Source organism: Dunckerocampus dactyliophorus, chromosome 1 (genome assembly GCF_027744805.1).
Source record: "Dunckerocampus dactyliophorus isolate RoL2022-P2 chromosome 1, RoL_Ddac_1.1, whole genome shotgun sequence".
In the NCBI taxonomy this organism is placed as follows: Eukaryota; Metazoa; Chordata; class Actinopteri; order Syngnathiformes; family Syngnathidae; genus Dunckerocampus; species Dunckerocampus dactyliophorus.
Window position 1 is genome coordinate 11,763,724 of NC_072819.1, and position 21,468 is coordinate 11,785,191.

Here is a 21,468-nt window from a genome sequence, read left to right on the forward strand (position 1 = left end):
TTTATTTTTTATTATTATTATTTTTAATAATTTTCTTTGTTGTGTTTAAAAAAAAAAAGAAAGAAAAAGGGAAAGAAGAAAAAAAAAAAGCTTTGTTCTTATTTATTTATTTAGTATTGTCATCATTATTATCATTATTATGAATGTTCTTTCTTTTTTGGGGGGGAGGGCTATCTCACCGTTATCTATTATGTGTTATCCTGACTATCACTGAAAACATGACATGGAATGCAGGAAGTGAACAACATGTACTGTACAAGATGTAGATTTGGATGGGGGGTAGGATTAAATAAACTTTGCTTCTTCCTACTCCTTTTGGACATGTGGAACTGTCAAAGAATGATTCACGAGATGTATTCCATTGTAACCTTCATGTTCAAATAAACTAAACCAAACCAAACCAAACCAAAAATAGACGTTGAAAATTGGGTTGAATTTAGCCCTTCTGAGTTTGACCAAATTTAGCCCAAGAATAGACGTTAAAAATTGGACTGTGTTTAGTCCGTCTGATTTGGTCCAAATTTAGCCCAAAAATAGACGTTCAAATTTGGACCGCGTTTAGCCCGTCTGTTTTGGTCCAAATTGAGCCCAAAAATAGACATTGAAAACTGGGCTGTGTTTAGTCCGTCTGATTTGGTCCAAATTTAGCCCAAAAATAGATGTTGAAAATTGGACTGCGTTTAGCCCGTTTTGGTCCAGATTTAGCCCAAAAATGAAAATTGGGCTGTTTAGCCCGTCTGATTTGGTCCAAATTTAGCCCAAAAATAGACATTCAAATTTGTACTGGGTTTAGCACATCTGTTTTGGTCCAAACTTAGCCCAAAAATAGATGTTGAAAATTGGGCTGCGTTTAGCTCGTCTGATTTGGTCCAAATTTAGCCCAAAAATAGACATTGAAAATTGGACTGCGTTTAGTTTGTCTGTTTTGGTCCAAATTTAACCCAAAAAGAGACGTTCAAAATTGGGTTGAGTTTAGCCCACCTGATTTGGTCCAAATTTAGCCCAAAAATAGATGTTGAAAATTGGGCTGCGTTTAGTCTGTCTGATTTGGTCCAAATTTAGCCCAAAAATCGACATTCAAATTAGGGCTGCGTTTAGTCTGCCTGATTTGGTCCAAATTTAGCCCAAAAATAGATGTTGAAAATTGGGCTGCGTTTAGCACAAAAATAGATGTTTAAATTTGGGCTGGGTTTAGCCCGTAGATTTGGTCCATATTTAGCCCAAAAATCGACATTCAAATTTGGGCTGCGTTTAGCCCATTGATTTGGTCCATATTTAGCCCAAAAATCGACGTTCAAATTTGCGCTGCGTTTAGTCAGTCTGATTAGGTCCTAATTTAGCCCAAAAATAAATGTTGAAAATTGGACTGCGTTTACTCCGTCTAATTTGGTCCAAATTTAGCCCAAAAATAGATGTTGAAAATTGGACTGCGTTTAGCCTGTTTTGGTCCAAATTTAGCCCAAAAATGAAAATTGGGCTGTTTAGCCCGTCTGATTTGGTCCAAATTTAGCCCAAAAATAGACATTCAAATTTGTACTGGGTTTAGCACATCTGTTTTGGTCCAAACTTAGCCCAAAAATAGATGTTGAAAATTGGGCTGCGTTTAGCCCGTCTGATTTGGTCCAAATTTAGCCCAAAAATAGACGTTGAAAATTGGACTGCGTTTAGTTTGTCTCATTTGGTTCAAATTGGGGCTGCGTTTAACCCGTCTGATTTGGTCCAAATTTAGCCCAAAAATAGACGTTGAAAATTGGGCTGCGTTTAGCCCATCTGATTTGGTCCAAATTTAGCCCAAAAATAGACGTTGAAAACTGGGCTGTGTTTAGTCTGCCTGATTTGGTCCAAATTGAGCCCAAAAATAGACGTTGAAAATTGGGCTGCGTTTAGCCCGTCTGATTTGGTCAAAATTTAGCTCAAAAATAGATGTGTAATTTGGACTGCGTTTACTCCGTCTGATTTGGTCCAAATTTAGCCCAAAAATAGACGTTGAAAATTGGGGCTGCGTTTAGCCCTTCTGTTTTGGTCCAAATTTAACCCAAAAATAGACGTTCAAATTTGGACTGCGTTTACTCCGTCTGATTTGGTCCAAATTTAGCTCAAAAATAGACGTTGAAAATTTGGACTGTGTTTAGTTCGTCTGTTTTAGTCCAAAATTAGACGTTCAAATTTGGACTGCGTTTAGCCCATCTGTTTTGGGCCAAATTTAGCCCAAATATGAAAATTGGGCTGTTTAACCAGTCTGATTTGGTCCAAATTTAGCCCAAAAATAGACGTTTAAATTTGGGCTGCGTTTAGCCCCTTGATTTAGTCCATATTTAGCCCAAAAATAGACGTTCAAATTTGGACTGCGTTTAGCCCATCTGTTTTGGTCCAAATTTTGCCCAAAAATTGACGTTGAAAATTGGGCTGCGTTTAGCCCCTTGATTTGGTCCATATTTAGCTGAAAAATCAACATTCAAATTAGGGCTGCGTTTAGTCTGCCTGATTTCGTCCAAATTTAGCCCAAAATAGACGTTGAAAATTGGGCTGCGTTTAGTCCGTCTGATTTGGTCCAAATTTAGCCCAAAAATAGATGTTGAAAATTGGACTGCGTTTACTGCGTCTGATTTGTTCCAAATTTAGCCCAAAAATAGACGTTCAAATTTGGACTGCATTTAGTCCGCCTGATTTGGGCCAAATTTAGCCCAAAAATAGACGTTGAAAATTGGGCTGCGTTTAGCCCGTCTGATTTGGTCCAAATTTAGCCCAAAAATTGACGTTCAAATTTGCGCTTCGTTTAGTCCGTCTGATTTGGTCCAAATTTAGCACAGAAATAGATGTTTAAATTTGGGCTGTGTTTAGCCCGTTGATTTGGTCCATATTGCGCCCAAAAATCGACATTGAAATTAGGGCTGCGTTAAGTCTGCCTGATTTGGTCCAAATTTAGCCCAAAAATAGACATTGAAAATTGGACTGCGTTTACTCCGTCTAATTTGGTCCAAATTTAGCCCAAAAATAGACATTGAAAATTGGACTGCGTTTACTCCGTCTAATTTGGTCCAAATTTAGCCCAAAAATAGACGTTGAAAATTGGGCTGCGTTTAGCCCGTCTGATTTGGTCCAAATTTAGCCCAAAAATGAAAATTGGGCTACGTTTAGCCTGTCTGATTTGGTCCAAATTTAACCCAAAAACAAACTTTCAAATTGGGGCTGCGTTTAGCCTGTCTGATTTGGTCCAAATTTATCCTAAAAATAGACGTTGAATATTGTACTGCGTTTAGTTCGTCTGATTTGGTTTAAATTTGGGCTGCGTTTAGTCTGCCTGATTTGGTCTGGTTTAGTTCGTCTGTTTTGGTCCAAATTTAACCCAAAAACAGACGTTCAAATTGGGGCTGCGTTTAGCCCGTCTGATTGATTGATTAATGTTTAACGACAGTATCAACACTAAGTGTCATGTAAGTGTCTGGACCTTAATATGTGAAGTTATTAATGACAAAACCTGTTTCTCGGGAGTGTAATTTATCAATTTAATTAGGGAGTAGAGCTTGTAAGATAGAAACTGTGACCTACTTTACCGGGCAAAATTCCCTACTCTTTTCGAACAGAAGTACGGTAGGGTCTTTAATGTTCAAATGGTGTGGCTTTTCTTTATACGGGATGGCGGCTTAAAATCTCCTCTGTAAGACTAGATACTGAATAAAATATCTAAAACCTAATAAAAAGATTTATTTCTTTAAGAAACTCTATGATGCATGATCGCGGAACTTCGCTGAACAAGGTTTTCAGATCAGGTACATTATAAAAATTGACACGGATGTGAGCAAACTCAATGCATTCAAGAAGGATATGTTTAACTGAGAGTGTACTATTACATGATATACAACGGGGAGGATTTTCTGCTGCAAGTAAATAGGAGTGTGATAAGCGAGAATGACCAATTCGAATACGAGTTAGCACAGCGTCTTCCCGTCGCTTAGCTAACGGGATTGTAGTACACGGTTCAATTATAGGCTGATGTTGGTAGAGTTTGTTACCAGGATTTAAATCCCATGACGTTTGCCACTTTATTTTTATGTATTCATTAATCTTTGGTTTTAAGTCTGTATAGGGTATCTTCATTTCTGTTACAGCCATATTAAGTGCCTCTTTTGCTAACATATCAGCTTTTTCATTCCCTTTGATACCTATGTGGCTCGGTATCCAAACAAAAACTACCAGTTTAGATAATACACCGACTTTGTATAATGATTCTAGAAACTGTACAATATAGGGATGTTTAAGATCTCTACATTGTAAAGCCATTAGACTAGATAGAGAGTCCGTGAAAATAAATTGTTTTCCGTCAGTGTTTTGTATTATACCCAAAGCCATTTTCAAAGCCAACAACTCGGCAGTGTATATGGAAGCACTGTCTGGTAATCTAACCTGTTCTTTTATTGTGCCACTAATACAGGCTGATCCTACTTTATTGTGATCTTTTGATCCATCTGTATATGGTGGCATGGCATGGTAGTTCCTATATTTGTGTCTTATTTCTCCAAATCTATCCAGGTAGACCAGATCGCTTGTAACGCCCTTTTTGAATGTTGCTAATGTCAAGTCTATTAAAAGGTTCGCTGATCACGCAAGGAGGAATATTGGGTACTAAGAATGGAGAAATATCAGTGGTACCAAGAACTTGCATTAGAGCTTCTCGAACACGAAAGCCAAACGGTTTGATGGAAGATGGTTTAAGGTCGTAAAAAACCTGGTATTGTGGTCTGAAGGTATGTTCATACATTGGATTTAATGGGTTATTCTTTAATTTGATTGCATAGTTAAGAGATAGTTTTTGATATCTTAAATGCAGTGGAGGCTCATTTGCCTCCACATACAAGCTTTCCATTGGAGAAGTACGAAACGCTCCAAGGCAAATTCTAAGTCCTTGATTTTGTATTGGTTTTAACTTATCAAGGTAGGACTTTCGAGCAGAGCTATAAACACAGCCATAATCAAGTTTTGATCTGACTAAAGACCTATAGAGACGTAGCATTTAGCCCGTCTGATTCGGTCCAAATTTAGCTCAAAAATAGATGTTGAAAATTTGGGCTGTGTTTAGTGCGTTTGTTTTTGTCCAAATTTAACCAAAAACAGACGTTCAAATTGGGGCTGCGTTTAGCACGTCTGATTTGGTCCAAATTTAGCACAAAAATAGACGTTCAAATTGGGGCAGCGTTTAGTCCGTCTAGTTTGGTCCAAATTTAAACCAAAAACAGACAAACTAAACGCAGTCCAATTTTCAACAGATATTTACGCAAAAATAAAAATTGTAACTTGGGCTGCGTTTAGTCCACCTGATTTGGTCCAAATTTATCCTAAAAATACATTCAAATTGGGGCTGCGTTTAGCCCATCTGTTTTGGTCCAAATTTAGCCCAAAAATGAAAATTGGGCTGCGTTTAGTTCCTCTGATTTGGTTCAAATTGGGGCTGCGTTTAGCCCGTCTGATTTGGTCCAAATTTAGCCCAAAAATAGACGTTGAAAATTGGGCTGCGTTTAGTCCGTCTGATTTGGTCCAAATTTAGCCCAAAAATAGACGTTCAAATTTGGACTGCGTTTAGTTCGTCTGTTTTCGTCCAAATTTAAACCAAAAATAAATGTTGAAAATTGGGCTGCATTTAGTCCGTCTAGTTTGGTCCAAATTTAGCCCAAAATTACACGATGAAAATTGGACTGTGTTTAGTCCGTCTGATTTGGTCCAAATTTAACCCAAAAACAGACGTTCAAATTGGGGCTGCGTTTAGCCCGTCTGATTTGGTCCAAATTTAGCCCAAAAATAGACGTTGAAAATTGGGCTGCGTTTAGCCCATCTGATTTGGTCCATATTGCACCCAAAAATCGACATTCAAATTAGGGCTGCGTTTAGTCTGCCTGATTTGGTCCAAATTTAGCCCAAAAATAGACGTTGAATATTGGGCTGCGTTTACTCCGTCTGATTTGGTCCAAATTTAGCTCAAAAATAGACGTTGAAAATTTGGACTGTGTTTAGTTCATCTGTTTTGGTCCAAATTTAGCCCGAAAATGAAAATTGGTCTGTTTAGCTCGTCTGATTTGGTCCAAATTTAGCACAAAAACAGACGTTGAAAATTGGGCTGCGTTTAGCCCGTCTGATTTGGTCCAAATTTAGCACAAAAATAGACGTTGAAAATTGGGGCTGCGTTTAGCCCTTCTGTTTTGGTCCAAATTTAACCCAAAAATAGACGTTCAAATTTGGACTGCGTTTACTCCGTCTGATTTGGTCCAAATTTAGCTCAAAAATAGACGTTGAAAATTTGGACTGTGTTTAGTTCGTCTGTTTTAGTCCAAAATTAGACGTTCAAATTTGGACTGCGTTTAGCCCATCTGATTTGGTCCAAATTTAGCCCAAAAATAGACGTTGAAAACTGGGCTGTGTTTAGTCTGCCTGATTTGGTCCAAATTGAGCCCAAAAATAGACGTTGAAAATTGGGCTGCGTTTAGCCCGTCTGATTTGGTCAAAATTTAGCTCAAAAATAGATGTGTAATTTGGACTGCGTTTACTCCGTCTGATTTGGTCCAAATTTAGCCCAAAAATAGACGTTGAAAATTGGGGCTGCGTTTAGCCCTTCTGTTTTGGTCCAAATTTAACCCAAAAATAGACGTTCAAATTTGGACTGCGTTTACTCCGTCTGATTTGGTCCAAATTTAGCTCAAAAATAGACGTTGAAAATTTGGACTGTGTTTAGTTCGTCTGTTTTAGTCCAAAATTAGACGTTCAAATTTGGACTGCGTTTAGCCCATCTGTTTTGGGCCAAATTTAGCCCAAATATGAAAATTGGGCTGTTTAACCAGTCTGATTTGGTCCAAATTTAGCCCAAAAATAGACGTTTAAATTTGGGCTGCGTTTAGCCCCTTGATTTAGTCCATATTTAGCCCAAAAATAGACGTTCAAATTTGGACTGCGTTTAGCCCATCTGTTTTGGTCCAAATTTTGCCCAAAAATTGACGTTGAAAATTGGGCTGCGTTTAGCCCCTTGATTTGGTCCATATTTAGCTGAAAAATCAACATTCAAATTAGGGCTGCGTTTAGTCTGCCTGATTTCGTCCAAATTTAGCCCAAAATAGACGTTGAAAATTGGGCTGCGTTTAGTCCGTCTGATTTGGTCCAAATTTAGCCCAAAAATAGATGTTGAAAATTGGACTGCGTTTACTGCGTCTGATTTGTTCCAAATTTAGCCCAAAAATAGACGTTCAAATTTGGACTGCATTTAGTCCGCCTGATTTGGGCCAAATTTAGCCCAAAAATAGACGTTGAAAATTGGGCTGCGTTTAGCCCGTCTGATTTGGTCCAAATTTAGCCCAAAAATTGACGTTCAAATTTGCGCTTCGTTTAGTCCGTCTGATTTGGTCCAAATTTAGCACAGAAATAGATGTTTAAATTTGGGCTGTGTTTAGCCCGTTGATTTGGTCCATATTGCGCCCAAAAATCGACATTGAAATTAGGGCTGCGTTAAGTCTGCCTGATTTGGTCCAAATTTAGCCCAAAAATAGACATTGAAAATTGGACTGCGTTTACTCCGTCTAATTTGGTCCAAATTTAGCCCAAAAATAGACGTTGAAAATTGGGCTGCGTTTAGCCCGTCTGATTTGGTCCAAATTTAGCCCAAAAATGAAAATTGGGCTACGTTTAGCCTGTCTGATTTGGTCCAAATTTAACCCAAAAACAAACTTTCAAATTGGGGCTGCGTTTAGCCTGTCTGATTTGGTCCAAATTTATCCTAAAAATAGACGTTGAATATTGTACTGCGTTTAGTTCGTCTGATTTGGTTTAAATTTGGGCTGCGTTTAGTCTGCCTGATTTGGTCTGGTTTAGTTCGTCTGTTTTGGTCCAAATTTAACCCAAAAACAGACGTTCAAATTGGGGCTGCGTTTAGCCCGTCTGATTGATTGATTGATTAATGTTTAACGACAGTATCAACACTAAGTGTCATGTAAGTGTCTGGACCTTAATATGTGAAGTTATTAATGACAAAACCTGTTTCTCGGGAGTGTAATTTATCAATTTAATTAGGGAGTAGAGCTTGTAAGATAGAAACTGTGACCTACTTTACCGGGCAAAATTCCCTACTCTTTTCGAACAGAAGTACGGTAGGGTCTTTAATGTTCAAATGGTGTGGCTTTTCTTTATACGGGATGGCGGCTTAAAATCTCCTCTGTAAGACTAGATACTGAATAAAATATCTAAAACCTAATAAAAAGATTTATTTCTTTAAGAAACTCTATGATGCATGATCGCGGAACTTCGCTGAACAAGGTTTTCAGATCAGGTACATTATAAAAATTGACACGGATGTGAGCAAACTCAATGCATTCAAGAAGGATATGTTTAACTGAGAGTGTACTATTACATGATATACAACGGGGAGGATTTTCTGCTGCAAGTAAATAGGAGTGTGATAAGCGAGAATGACCAATTCGAATACGAGTTAGCACAGCGTCTTCCCGTCGCTTAGCTAACGGGATTGTAGTACACGGTTCAATTATAGGCTGATGTTGGTAGAGTTTGTTACCAGGATTTAAATCCCATGACGTTTGCCACTTTATTTTTATGTATTCATTAATCTTTGGTTTTAAGTCTGTATAGGGTATCTTCATTTCTGTTACAGCCATATTAAGTGCCTCTTTTGCTAACATATCAGCTTTTTCATTCCCTTTGATACCTATGTGGCTCGGTATCCAAACAAAAACTACCAGTTTAGATAATACACCGACTTTGTATAATGATTCTAGAAACTGTACAATATAGGGATGTTTAAGATCTCTACATTGTAAAGCCATTAGACTAGATAGAGAGTCCGTGAAAATAAATTGTTTTCCGTCAGTGTTTTGTATTATACCCAAAGCCATTTTCAAAGCCAACAACTCGGCAGTGTATATGGAAGCACTGTCTGGTAATCTAACCTGTTCTTTTATTGTGCCACTAATACAGGCTGATCCTACTTTATTGTGATCTTTTGATCCATCTGTATATGGTGGCATGGCATGGTAGTTCCTATATTTGTGTCTTATTTCTCCAAATCTATCCAGGTAGACCAGATCGCTTGTAACGCCCTTTTTGAATGTTGCTAATGTCAAGTCTATTAAAAGGTTCGCTGATCACGCAAGGAGGAATATTGGGTACTAAGAATGGAGAAATATCAGTGGTACCAAGAACTTGCATTAGAGCTTCTCGAACACGAAAGCCAAACGGTTTGATGGAAGATGGTTTAAGGTCGTAAAAAACCTGGTATTGTGGTCTGAAGGTATGTTCATACATTGGATTTAATGGGTTATTCTTTAATTTGATTGCATAGTTAAGAGATAGTTTTTGATATCTTAAATGCAGTGGAGGCTCATTTGCCTCCACATACAAGCTTTCCATTGGAGAAGTACGAAACGCTCCAAGGCAAATTCTAAGTCCTTGATTTTGTATTGGTTTTAACTTATCAAGGTAGGACTTTCGAGCAGAGCTATAAACACAGCCATAATCAAGTTTTGATCTGACTAAAGACCTATAGAGACGTAGCATTTAGCCCGTCTGATTCGGTCCAAATTTAGCTCAAAAATAGATGTTGAAAATTTGGGCTGTGTTTAGTGCGTTTGTTTTTGTCCAAATTTAACCAAAAACAGACGTTCAAATTGGGGCTGCGTTTAGCACGTCTGATTTGGTCCAAATTTAGCACAAAAATAGACGTTCAAATTGGGGCAGCGTTTAGTCCGTCTAGTTTGGTCCAAATTTAAACCAAAAACAGACAAACTAAACGCAGTCCAATTTTCAACAGATATTTACGCAAAAATAAAAATTGTAACTTGGGCTGCGTTTAGTCCACCTGATTTGGTCCAAATTTATCCTAAAAATACATTCAAATTGGGGCTGCGTTTAGCCCATCTGTTTTGGTCCAAATTTAGCCCAAAAATGAAAATTGGGCTGCGTTTAGTTCCTCTGATTTGGTTCAAATTGGGGCTGCGTTTAGCCCGTCTGATTTGGTCCAAATTTAGCCCAAAAATAGACGTTGAAAATTGGGCTGCGTTTAGTCCGTCTGATTTGGTCCAAATTTAGCCCAAAAATAGACGTTCAAATTTGGACTGCGTTTAGTTCGTCTGTTTTCGTCCAAATTTAAACCAAAAATAAATGTTGAAAATTGGGCTGCATTTAGTCCGTCTAGTTTGGTCCAAATTTAGCCCAAAATTACACGATGAAAATTGGACTGTGTTTAGTCCGTCTGATTTGGTCCAAATTTAACCCAAAAACAGACGTTCAAATTGGGGCTGCGTTTAGCCCGTCTGATTTGGTCCAAATTTAGCCCAAAAATAGACGTTGAAAATTGGGCTGCGTTTAGCCCATCTGATTTGGTCCATATTGCACCCAAAAATCGACATTCAAATTAGGGCTGCGTTTAGTCTGCCTGATTTGGTCCAAATTTAGCCCAAAAATAGACGTTGAATATTGGGCTGCGTTTACTCCGTCTGATTTGGTCCAAATTTAGCTCAAAAATAGACGTTGAAAATTTGGACTGTGTTTAGTTCATCTGTTTTGGTCCAAATTTAGCCCGAAAATGAAAATTGGTCTGTTTAGCTCGTCTGATTTGGTCCAAATTTAGCACAAAAACAGACGTTGAAAATTGGGCTGCGTTTAGCCCGTCTGATTTGGTCCAAATTTAGCACAAAAATAGACGTTGAAAATTGGGGCTGCGTTTAGCCCTTCTGTTTTGGTCCAAATTTAACCCAAAAATAGACGTTCAAATTTGGACTGCGTTTACTCCGTCTGATTTGGTCCAAATTTAGCTCAAAAATAGACGTTGAAAATTTGGACTGTGTTTAGTTCGTCTGTTTTAGTCCAAAATTAGACGTTCAAATTTGGACTGCGTTTAGCCCATCTGATTTGGTCCAAATTTAGCCCAAAAATAGACGTTGAAAACTGGGCTGTGTTTAGTCTGCCTGATTTGGTCCAAATTGAGCCCAAAAATAGACGTTGAAAATTGGGCTGCGTTTAGCCCGTCTGATTTGGTCAAAATTTAGCTCAAAAATAGATGTGTAATTTGGACTGCGTTTACTCCGTCTGATTTGGTCCAAATTTAGCCCAAAAATAGACGTTGAAAATTGGGGCTGCGTTTAGCCCTTCTGTTTTGGTCCAAATTTAACCCAAAAATAGACGTTCAAATTTGGACTGCGTTTACTCCGTCTGATTTGGTCCAAATTTAGCTCAAAAATAGACGTTGAAAATTTGGACTGTGTTTAGTTCGTCTGTTTTAGTCCAAAATTAGACGTTCAAATTTGGACTGCGTTTAGCCCATCTGTTTTGGGCCAAATTTAGCCCAAATATGAAAATTGGGCTGTTTAACCAGTCTGATTTGGTCCAAATTTAGCCCAAAAATAGACGTTTAAATTTGGGCTGCGTTTAGCCCCTTGATTTAGTCCATATTTAGCCCAAAAATAGACGTTCAAATTTGGACTGCGTTTAGCCCATCTGTTTTGGTCCAAATTTTGCCCAAAAATTGACGTTGAAAATTGGGCTGCGTTTAGCCCCTTGATTTGGTCCATATTTAGCTGAAAAATCAACATTCAAATTAGGGCTGCGTTTAGTCTGCCTGATTTCGTCCAAATTTAGCCCAAAATAGACGTTGAAAATTGGGCTGCGTTTAGTCCGTCTGATTTGGTCCAAATTTAGCCCAAAAATAGATGTTGAAAATTGGACTGCGTTTACTGCGTCTGATTTGTTCCAAATTTAGCCCAAAAATAGACGTTCAAATTTGGACTGCATTTAGTCCGCCTGATTTGGGCCAAATTTAGCCCAAAAATAGACGTTGAAAATTGGGCTGCGTTTAGCCCGTCTGATTTGGTCCAAATTTAGCCCAAAAATTGACGTTCAAATTTGCGCTTCGTTTAGTCCGTCTGATTTGGTCCAAATTTAGCACAGAAATAGATGTTTAAATTTGGGCTGTGTTTAGCCCGTTGATTTGGTCCATATTGCGCCCAAAAATCGACATTGAAATTAGGGCTGCGTTAAGTCTGCCTGATTTGGTCCAAATTTAGCCCAAAAATAGACATTGAAAATTGGACTGCGTTTACTCCGTCTAATTTGGTCCAAATTTAGCCCAAAAATAGACGTTGAAAATTGGGCTGCGTTTAGCCCGTCTGATTTGGTCCAAATTTAGCCCAAAAATGAAAATTGGGCTACGTTTAGCCTGTCTGATTTGGTCCAAATTTAACCCAAAAACAAACTTTCAAATTGGGGCTGCGTTTAGCCTGTCTGATTTGGTCCAAATTTATCCTAAAAATAGACGTTGAATATTGTACTGCGTTTAGTTCGTCTGATTTGGTTTAAATTTGGGCTGCGTTTAGTCTGCCTGATTTGGTCTGGTTTAGTTCGTCTGTTTTGGTCCAAATTTAACCCAAAAACAGACGTTCAAATTGGGGCTGCGTTTAGCCCGTCTGATTGATTGATTGATTAATGTTTAACGACAGTATCAACACTAAGTGTCATGTAAGTGTCTGGACCTTAATATGTGAAGTTATTAATGACAAAACCTGTTTCTCGGGAGTGTAATTTATCAATTTAATTAGGGAGTAGAGCTTGTAAGATAGAAACTGTGACCTACTTTACCGGGCAAAATTCCCTACTCTTTTCGAACAGAAGTACGGTAGGGTCTTTAATGTTCAAATGGTGTGGCTTTTCTTTATACGGGATGGCGGCTTAAAATCTCCTCTGTAAGACTAGATACTGAATAAAATATCTAAAACCTAATAAAAAGATTTATTTCTTTAAGAAACTCTATGATGCATGATCGCGGAACTTCGCTGAACAAGGTTTTCAGATCAGGTACATTATAAAAATTGACACGGATGTGAGCAAACTCAATGCATTCAAGAAGGATATGTTTAACTGAGAGTGTACTATTACATGATATACAACGGGGAGGATTTTCTGCTGCAAGTAAATAGGAGTGTGATAAGCGAGAATGACCAATTCGAATACGAGTTAGCACAGCGTCTTCCCGTCGCTTAGCTAACGGGATTGTAGTACACGGTTCAATTATAGGCTGATGTTGGTAGAGTTTGTTACCAGGATTTAAATCCCATGACGTTTGCCACTTTATTTTTATGTATTCATTAATCTTTGGTTTTAAGTCTGTATAGGGTATCTTCATTTCTGTTACAGCCATATTAAGTGCCTCTTTTGCTAACATATCAGCTTTTTCATTCCCTTTGATACCTATGTGGCTCGGTATCCAAACAAAAACTACCAGTTTAGATAATACACCGACTTTGTATAATGATTCTAGAAACTGTACAATATAGGGATGTTTAAGATCTCTACATTGTAAAGCCATTAGACTAGATAGAGAGTCCGTGAAAATAAATTGTTTTCCGTCAGTGTTTTGTATTATACCCAAAGCCATTTTCAAAGCCAACAACTCGGCAGTGTATATGGAAGCACTGTCTGGTAATCTAACCTGTTCTTTTATTGTGCCACTAATACAGGCTGATCCTACTTTATTGTGATCTTTTGATCCATCTGTATATGGTGGCATGGCATGGTAGTTCCTATATTTGTGTCTTATTTCTCCAAATCTATCCAGGTAGACCAGATCGCTTGTAACGCCCTTTTTGAATGTTGCTAATGTCAAGTCTATTAAAAGGTTCGCTGATCACGCAAGGAGGAATATTGGGTACTAAGAATGGAGAAATATCAGTGGTACCAAGAACTTGCATTAGAGCTTCTCGAACACGAAAGCCAAACGGTTTGATGGAAGATGGTTTAAGGTCGTAAAAAACCTGGTATTGTGGTCTGAAGGTATGTTCATACATTGGATTTAATGGGTTATTCTTTAATTTGATTGCATAGTTAAGAGATAGTTTTTGATATCTTAAATGCAGTGGAGGCTCATTTGCCTCCACATACAAGCTTTCCATTGGAGAAGTACGAAACGCTCCAAGGCAAATTCTAAGTCCTTGATTTTGTATTGGTTTTAACTTATCAAGGTAGGACTTTCGAGCAGAGCTATAAACACAGCCATAATCAAGTTTTGATCTGACTAAAGACCTATAGAGACGTAGCATTTAGCCCGTCTGATTCGGTCCAAATTTAGCTCAAAAATAGATGTTGAAAATTTGGGCTGTGTTTAGTGCGTTTGTTTTTGTCCAAATTTAACCAAAAACAGACGTTCAAATTGGGGCTGCGTTTAGCACGTCTGATTTGGTCCAAATTTAGCACAAAAATAGACGTTCAAATTGGGGCAGCGTTTAGTCCGTCTAGTTTGGTCCAAATTTAAACCAAAAACAGACAAACTAAACGCAGTCCAATTTTCAACAGATATTTACGCAAAAATAAAAATTGTAACTTGGGCTGCGTTTAGTCCACCTGATTTGGTCCAAATTTATCCTAAAAATACATTCAAATTGGGGCTGCGTTTAGCCCATCTGTTTTGGTCCAAATTTAGCCCAAAAATGAAAATTGGGCTGCGTTTAGTTCCTCTGATTTGGTTCAAATTGGGGCTGCGTTTAGCCCGTCTGATTTGGTCCAAATTTAGCCCAAAAATAGACGTTGAAAATTGGGCTGCGTTTAGTCCGTCTGATTTGGTCCAAATTTAGCCCAAAAATAGACGTTCAAATTTGGACTGCGTTTAGTTCGTCTGTTTTCGTCCAAATTTAAACCAAAAATAAATGTTGAAAATTGGGCTGCATTTAGTCCGTCTAGTTTGGTCCAAATTTAGCCCAAAATTACACGATGAAAATTGGACTGTGTTTAGTCCGTCTGATTTGGTCCAAATTTAACCCAAAAACAGACGTTCAAATTGGGGCTGCGTTTAGCCCGTCTGATTTGGTCCAAATTTAGCCCAAAAATAGACGTTGAAAATTGGGCTGCGTTTAGCCCATCTGATTTGGTCCATATTGCACCCAAAAATCGACATTCAAATTAGGGCTGCGTTTAGTCTGCCTGATTTGGTCCAAATTTAGCCCAAAAATAGACGTTGAATATTGGGCTGCGTTTACTCCGTCTGATTTGGTCCAAATTTAGCTCAAAAATAGACGTTGAAAATTTGGACTGTGTTTAGTTCATCTGTTTTGGTCCAAATTTAGCCCGAAAATGAAAATTGGTCTGTTTAGCTCGTCTGATTTGGTCCAAATTTAGCACAAAAACAGACGTTGAAAATTGGGCTGCGTTTAGCCCGTCTGATTTGGTCCAAATTTAGCACAAAAATAGACGTTGAAAATTGGGGCTGCGTTTAGCCCTTCTGTTTTGGTCCAAATTTAACCCAAAAATAGACGTTCAAATTTGGACTGCGTTTACTCCGTCTGATTTGGTCCAAATTTAGCTCAAAAATAGACGTTGAAAATTTGGACTGTGTTTAGTTCGTCTGTTTTAGTCCAAAATTAGACGTTCAAATTTGGACTGCGTTTAGCCCATCTGTTTTGGGCCAAATTTAGCCCAAATATGAAAATTGGGCTGTTTAACCAGTCTGATTTGGTCCAAATTTAGCCCAAAAATAGACGTTTACATTTGGGCTGCGTTTAGCCCCTTGATTTAGTCCATATTTAGCCCAAAAATAGACGTTCAAATTTGGACTGCGTTTAGCCCATCTGTTTTGGTCCAAATTTTGCCCAAAAATTGACGTTGAAAATTGGGCTGCGTTTAGCCCCTTGATTTGGTCCATATTTAGCTGAAAAATCAACATTCAAATTAGGGCTGCGTTTAGTCTGCCTGATTTCGTCCAAATTTAGCCCAAAATAGACGTTGAAAATTGGGCTGCGTTTAGTCCGTCTGATTTGGTCCAAATTTAGCCCAAAAATAGATGTTGAAAATTGGACTGCGTTTACTGCGTCTGATTTGTTCCAAATTTAGCCCAAAAATAGACGTTCAAATTTGGACTGCATTTAGTCCGCCTGATTTGGGCCAAATTTAGCCCAAAAATAGACGTTGAAAATTGGGCTGCGTTTAGCCCGTCTGATTTGGTCCAAATTTAGCCCAAAAATTGACGTTCAAATTTGCGCTTCGTTTAGTCCGTCTGATTTGGTCCAAATTTAGCACAGAAATAGATGTTTAAATTTGGGCTGTGTTTAGCCCGTTGATTTGGTCCATATTGCGCCCAAAAATCGACATTGAAATTAGGGCTGCGTTAAGTCTGCCTGATTTGGTCCAAATTTAGCCCAAAAATAGACATTGAAAATTGGACTGCGTTTACTCCGTCTAATTTGGTCCAAATTTAGCCCAAAAATAGACGTTGAAAATTGGGCTGCGTTTAGCCCGTCTGATTTGGTCCAAATTTAGCCCAAAAATGAAAATTGGGCTACGTTTAGCCTGTCTGATTTGGTCCAAATTTAACCCAAAAACAAACTTTCAAATTGGGGCTGCGTTTAGCCTGTCTGATTTGGTCCAAATTTATCCTAAAAATAGACGTTGAATATTGTACTGCGTTTAGTTCGTCTGATTTGGTTTAAATTTGGGCTGCGTTTAGTCTGCCTGATTTGGTCTGGTTTAGTTCGTCTGTTTTGGTCCAAATTTAACCCAAAAACAGACGTTCAAATTGGGGCTGCGTTTAGCCCGTCTGATTGATTGATTGATTAATGTTTAACGACAGTATCAACACTAAGTGTCATGTAAGTGTCTGGACCTTAATATGTGAAGTTATTAATGACAAAACCTGTTTCTCGGGAGTGTAATTTATCAATTTAATTAGGGAGTAGAGCTTGTAAGATAGAAACTGTGACCTACTTTACCGGGCAAAATTCCCTACTCTTTTCGAACAGAAGTACGGTAGGGTCTTTAATGTTCAAATGGTGTGGCTTTTCTTTATACGGGATGGCGGCTTAAAATCTCCTCTGTAAGACTAGATACTGAATAAAATATCTAAAACCTAATAAAAAGATTTATTTCTTTAAGAAACTCTATGATGCATGATCGCGGAACTTCGCTGAACAAGGTTTTCAGATCAGGTACATTATAAAAATTGACACGGATGTGAGCAAACTCAATGCATTCAAGAAGGATATGTTTAACTGAGAGTGTACTATTACATGATATACAACGGGGAGGATTTTCTGCTGCAAGTAAATAGGAGTGTGATAAGCGAGAATGACCAATTCGAATACGAGTTAGCACAGCGTCTTCCCGTCGCTTAGCTAACGGGATTGTAGTACACGGTTCAATTATAGGCTGATGTTGGTAGAGTTTGTTACCAGGATTTAAATCCCATGACGTTTGCCACTTTATTTTTATGTATTCATTAATCTTTGGTTTTAAGTCTGTATAGGGTATCTTCATTTCTGTTACAGCCATATTAAGTGCCTCTTTTGCTAACATATCAGCTTTTTCATTCCCTTTGATACCTATGTGGCTCGGTATCCAAACAAAAACTACCAGTTTAGATAATACACCGACTTTGTATAATGATTCTAGAAACTGTACAATATAGGGATGTTTAAGATCTCTACATTGTAAAGCCATTAGACTAGATAGAGAGTCCGTGAAAATAAATTGTTTTCCGTCAGTGTTTTGTATTATACCCAAAGCCATTTTCAAAGCCAACAACTCGGCAGTGTATATGGAAGCACTGTCTGGTAATCTAACCTGTTCTTTTATTGTGCCACTAATACAGGCTGATCCTACTTTATTGTGATCTTTTGATCCATCTGTATATGGTGGCATGGCATGGTAGTTCCTATATTTGTGTCTTATTTCTCCAAATCTATCCAGGTAGACCAGATCGCTTGTAACGCCCTTTTTGAATGTTGCTAATGTCAAGTCTATTAAAAGGTTCGCTGATCACGCAAGGAGGAATATTGGGTACTAAGAATGGAGAAATATCAGTGGTACCAAGAACTTGCATTAGAGCTTCTCGAACACGAAAGCCAAACGGTTTGATGGAAGATGGTTTAAGGTCGTAAAAAACCTGGTATTGTGGTCTGAAGGTATGTTCATACATTGGATTTAATGGGTTATTCTTTAATTTGATTGCATAGTTAAGAGATAGTTTTTGATATCTTAAATGCAGTGGAGGCTCATTTGCCTCCACATACAAGCTTTCCATTGGAGAAGTACGAAACGCTCCAAGGCAAATTCTAAGTCCTTGATTTTGTATTGGTTTTAACTTATCAAGGTAGGACTTTCGAGCAGAGCTATAAACACAGCCATAATCAAGTTTTGATCTGACTAAAGACCTATAGAGACGTAGCATTTAGCCCGTCTGATTCGGTCCAAATTTAGCTCAAAAATAGATGTTGAAAATTTGGGCTGTGTTTAGTGCGTTTGTTTTTGTCCAAATTTAACCAAAAACAGACGTTCAAATTGGGGCTGCGTTTAGCACGTCTGATTTGGTCCAAATTTAGCACAAAAATAGACGTTCAAATTGGGGCAGCGTTTAGTCCGTCTAGTTTGGTCCAAATTTAAACCAAAAACAGACAAACTAAACGCAGTCCAATTTTCAACAGATATTTACGCAAAAATAAAAATTGTAACTTGGGCTGCGTTTAGTCCACCTGATTTGGTCCAAATTTATCCTAAAAATACATTCAAATTGGGGCTGCGTTTAGCCCATCTGTTTTGGTCCAAATTTAGCCCAAAAATGAAAATTGGGCTGCGTTTAGTTCCTCTGATTTGGTTCAAATTGGGGCTGCGTTTAGCCCGTCTGATTTGGTCCAAATTTAGCCCAAAAATAGACGTTGAAAATTGGGCTGCGTTTAGTCCGTCTGATTTGGTCCAAATTTAGCCCAAAAATAGACGTTCAAATTTGGACTGCGTTTAGTTCGTCTGTTTTCGTCCAAATTTAAACCAAAAATAAATGTTGAAAATTGGGCTGCATTTAGTCCGTCTAGTTTGGTCCAAATTTAGCCCAAAATTACACGATGAAAATTGGACTGTGTTTAGTCCGTCTGATTTGGTCCAAATTTAACCCAAAAACAGACGTTCAAATTGGGGCTGCGTTTAGCCCGTCTGATTTGGTCCAAATTTAGCCCAAAAATAGACGTTCAAATTTGGACTGCGTTTAGCCCATCTGTTTTGGTCCAAATTTTGCCCAAAAATTGACGTTGAAAATTGGGCTGCGTTTAGCCCGTTGATTTGGTCCATATTTAGCCCAAAAATCGACGTTCAAATTTGGGCTGCGTTTAGCCCGTCTGATTTGGTCCAAATTTAGCCCAAAAATAGACGTTCAAATTTGGACTGCGTTTAGCCCATCTGTTTTGGTCCAAATTTAGCCCAAAAATAGACGTTGAAAATTGGGCTGCGTTTAGCCCATCTGATTTGGTCCATATTGCACCCAAAAATCGACATTCAAATTAGGGCTGCGTTTAGTCTGCCTGATTTGGTCCAAATTTAGCCCAAAAATAGACGTTGAATATTGGGCTGCGTTTACTCCGTCTGATTTGGTCCAAATTTAGCTCAAAAATAGACGTTGAAAATTTGGACTGTGTTTAGTTCATCTGTTTTGGTCCAAATTTAGCCCGAAAATGAAAATTGGTCTGTTTAGCTCGTCTGATTTGGTCCAAATTTAGCACAAAAACAGACGTTGAAAATTGGGCTGCGTTTAGCCCGTCTGATTTGGTCCAAATTTAGCACAAAAATAGACGTTTAAATTTGGGTTGCGTTTAGCCCCTTGATGTGGTCCATATTTAGCCCAAAAATCGACATTCAAATTAGGGCTGCGTTTAGTCTGTCTGATTTGGTCCAAATTTAGCCCAAAAATAGACGTTGAAAATTGGGCTGCGTTTAGCACAAAAATAGACGTTTAAATTTGGGCTGGGTTTAAGCCCGTAGATTTGGTCCATATTTAGCCCAAAAATCGACATTCAAATTTGGGCTGCGTTTAGTCCATCTGATTCGGTCCAAATTAAGCCCAAAAATAGACGTTGAAAATTGGGTTGAGTTTAGCCCTTCTGAGTTCGTCCAAAATTTAGCCATAAAATAGATGTTGAAAACTGGGCTGCGTTTAGTCCGTCTGATTCGCTCCAAATTTAGCCCAAAAATAGACGTTGAAAATTGGGTTGAGTTTAGCCCTTCTGAGTTTGTCCAAATTTAGCCCAAAAATAGACGTTGAAAATTGGACTGCGTTTAGTCCGTCTGTTTTGGTCCAAATTTAGCCCAAAAATAATCGTTGAAAAATGGGCTGCGTTTAGCCCGTCTGATTTAGGCCAAATTTAGCACAAAAATAGACGTTTAAATTTGGGCTGCATTTAGCCCCTTGATTTGGTTCATATTTAGCCCAAAAATCGACGTTCAAATTTGCGCTGCGTTTAGTCCGTCTGATTAGGTCCTAATTTAGCCCAAAAATAGATGTTGAAAACTGGGCTGCATTTAGTCCGTCTGATTCGCTCCAAATTTAGCCCAAAAATAGACGTTGAAAATTGGACTGCGTTTAGTCTGTCTGATTTGGTCAAAATTTAGCCCAAAAATAGATGTTGAAAATTGAACTGCGTTTACGCCATCTGATTCGCTCCAAATTTAGCCCAAAAATAGACGTTGAAAATTGGACTGCGTTTAGTCTGTCTGATTTGGTCAAAATTTAGCCCAAAAATAGATGTTGAAAATTGAACTGCGTTTACGCCATCTGATTCGCTCCAAATTTAGCCCAAAAATAGACGTTGAAAATTGGACTGCGTTTAGTCTGTCTGATTTGGTCAAAATTTAGCCCAAAAATAGATGTTGAAAATTGAACTGCGTTTACGCCGTCTGATTTGGTCCAAATTTAGCTCAAAAATCGACATTCAATTTAGGGCTATGTTTAGTCTGCCTGATTTGGTCCAAATTTAGCCCAAAAATAGACATTGAAAATTGGGCTGTGTTTAGCCCGTCTGATTTGGTCCAAATTTAGCCCAAAAATAGACGTTTAAATTTGGGCTGCGTTTAGCCCCTTGATTTGGTCCATATTTAGCCCAAAAATCGACATTCAAATTAGGGCTGCGTTTAGTCTGCCTGATTTGGTCCAAATTTAGCCCAAAAATAGACGTTGAAAATTGGACTGCGTTTACAACGTCTGATTTGGTCCAAATTTAGCTCAAAAATAGACGTTGAAAATTTGGACTGCGTTTAGTTCGTCTGTTTTTGGATTAAATTTGTACCAAAACAGACGAACTAAACGCAGTCCAATTTTCAACGGCTATTTACGCAAAAATAAAAATTGGAAATCTGGCTGCGTTTAGTTTGTCTGATTTGGTCCAAATTTATCCTAAAAATACATTCAAATTGGGGCTGCGTTTAGCCCGTCTGATTGGGTCCAAATTTAGCCCAAAAATAGACGTTAAAAATTGGACTGCGTTTACTCCGTCTGATTTGGTCCAAATTTAGCTCAAAAATAGACGTTGAAAATTTGGACTGCGTTTAGCCCATCTGATTTTGTCCAAATTTAGCCCAAAAATGAAAATTGGGCTGCATTTAGTCCGTCTGATTTGGTCCAAATTTAGCACAAAAATACATGTTTAAATTTGGGCTGCGTTTAGCCCGTTGATTTGGTCCATATTG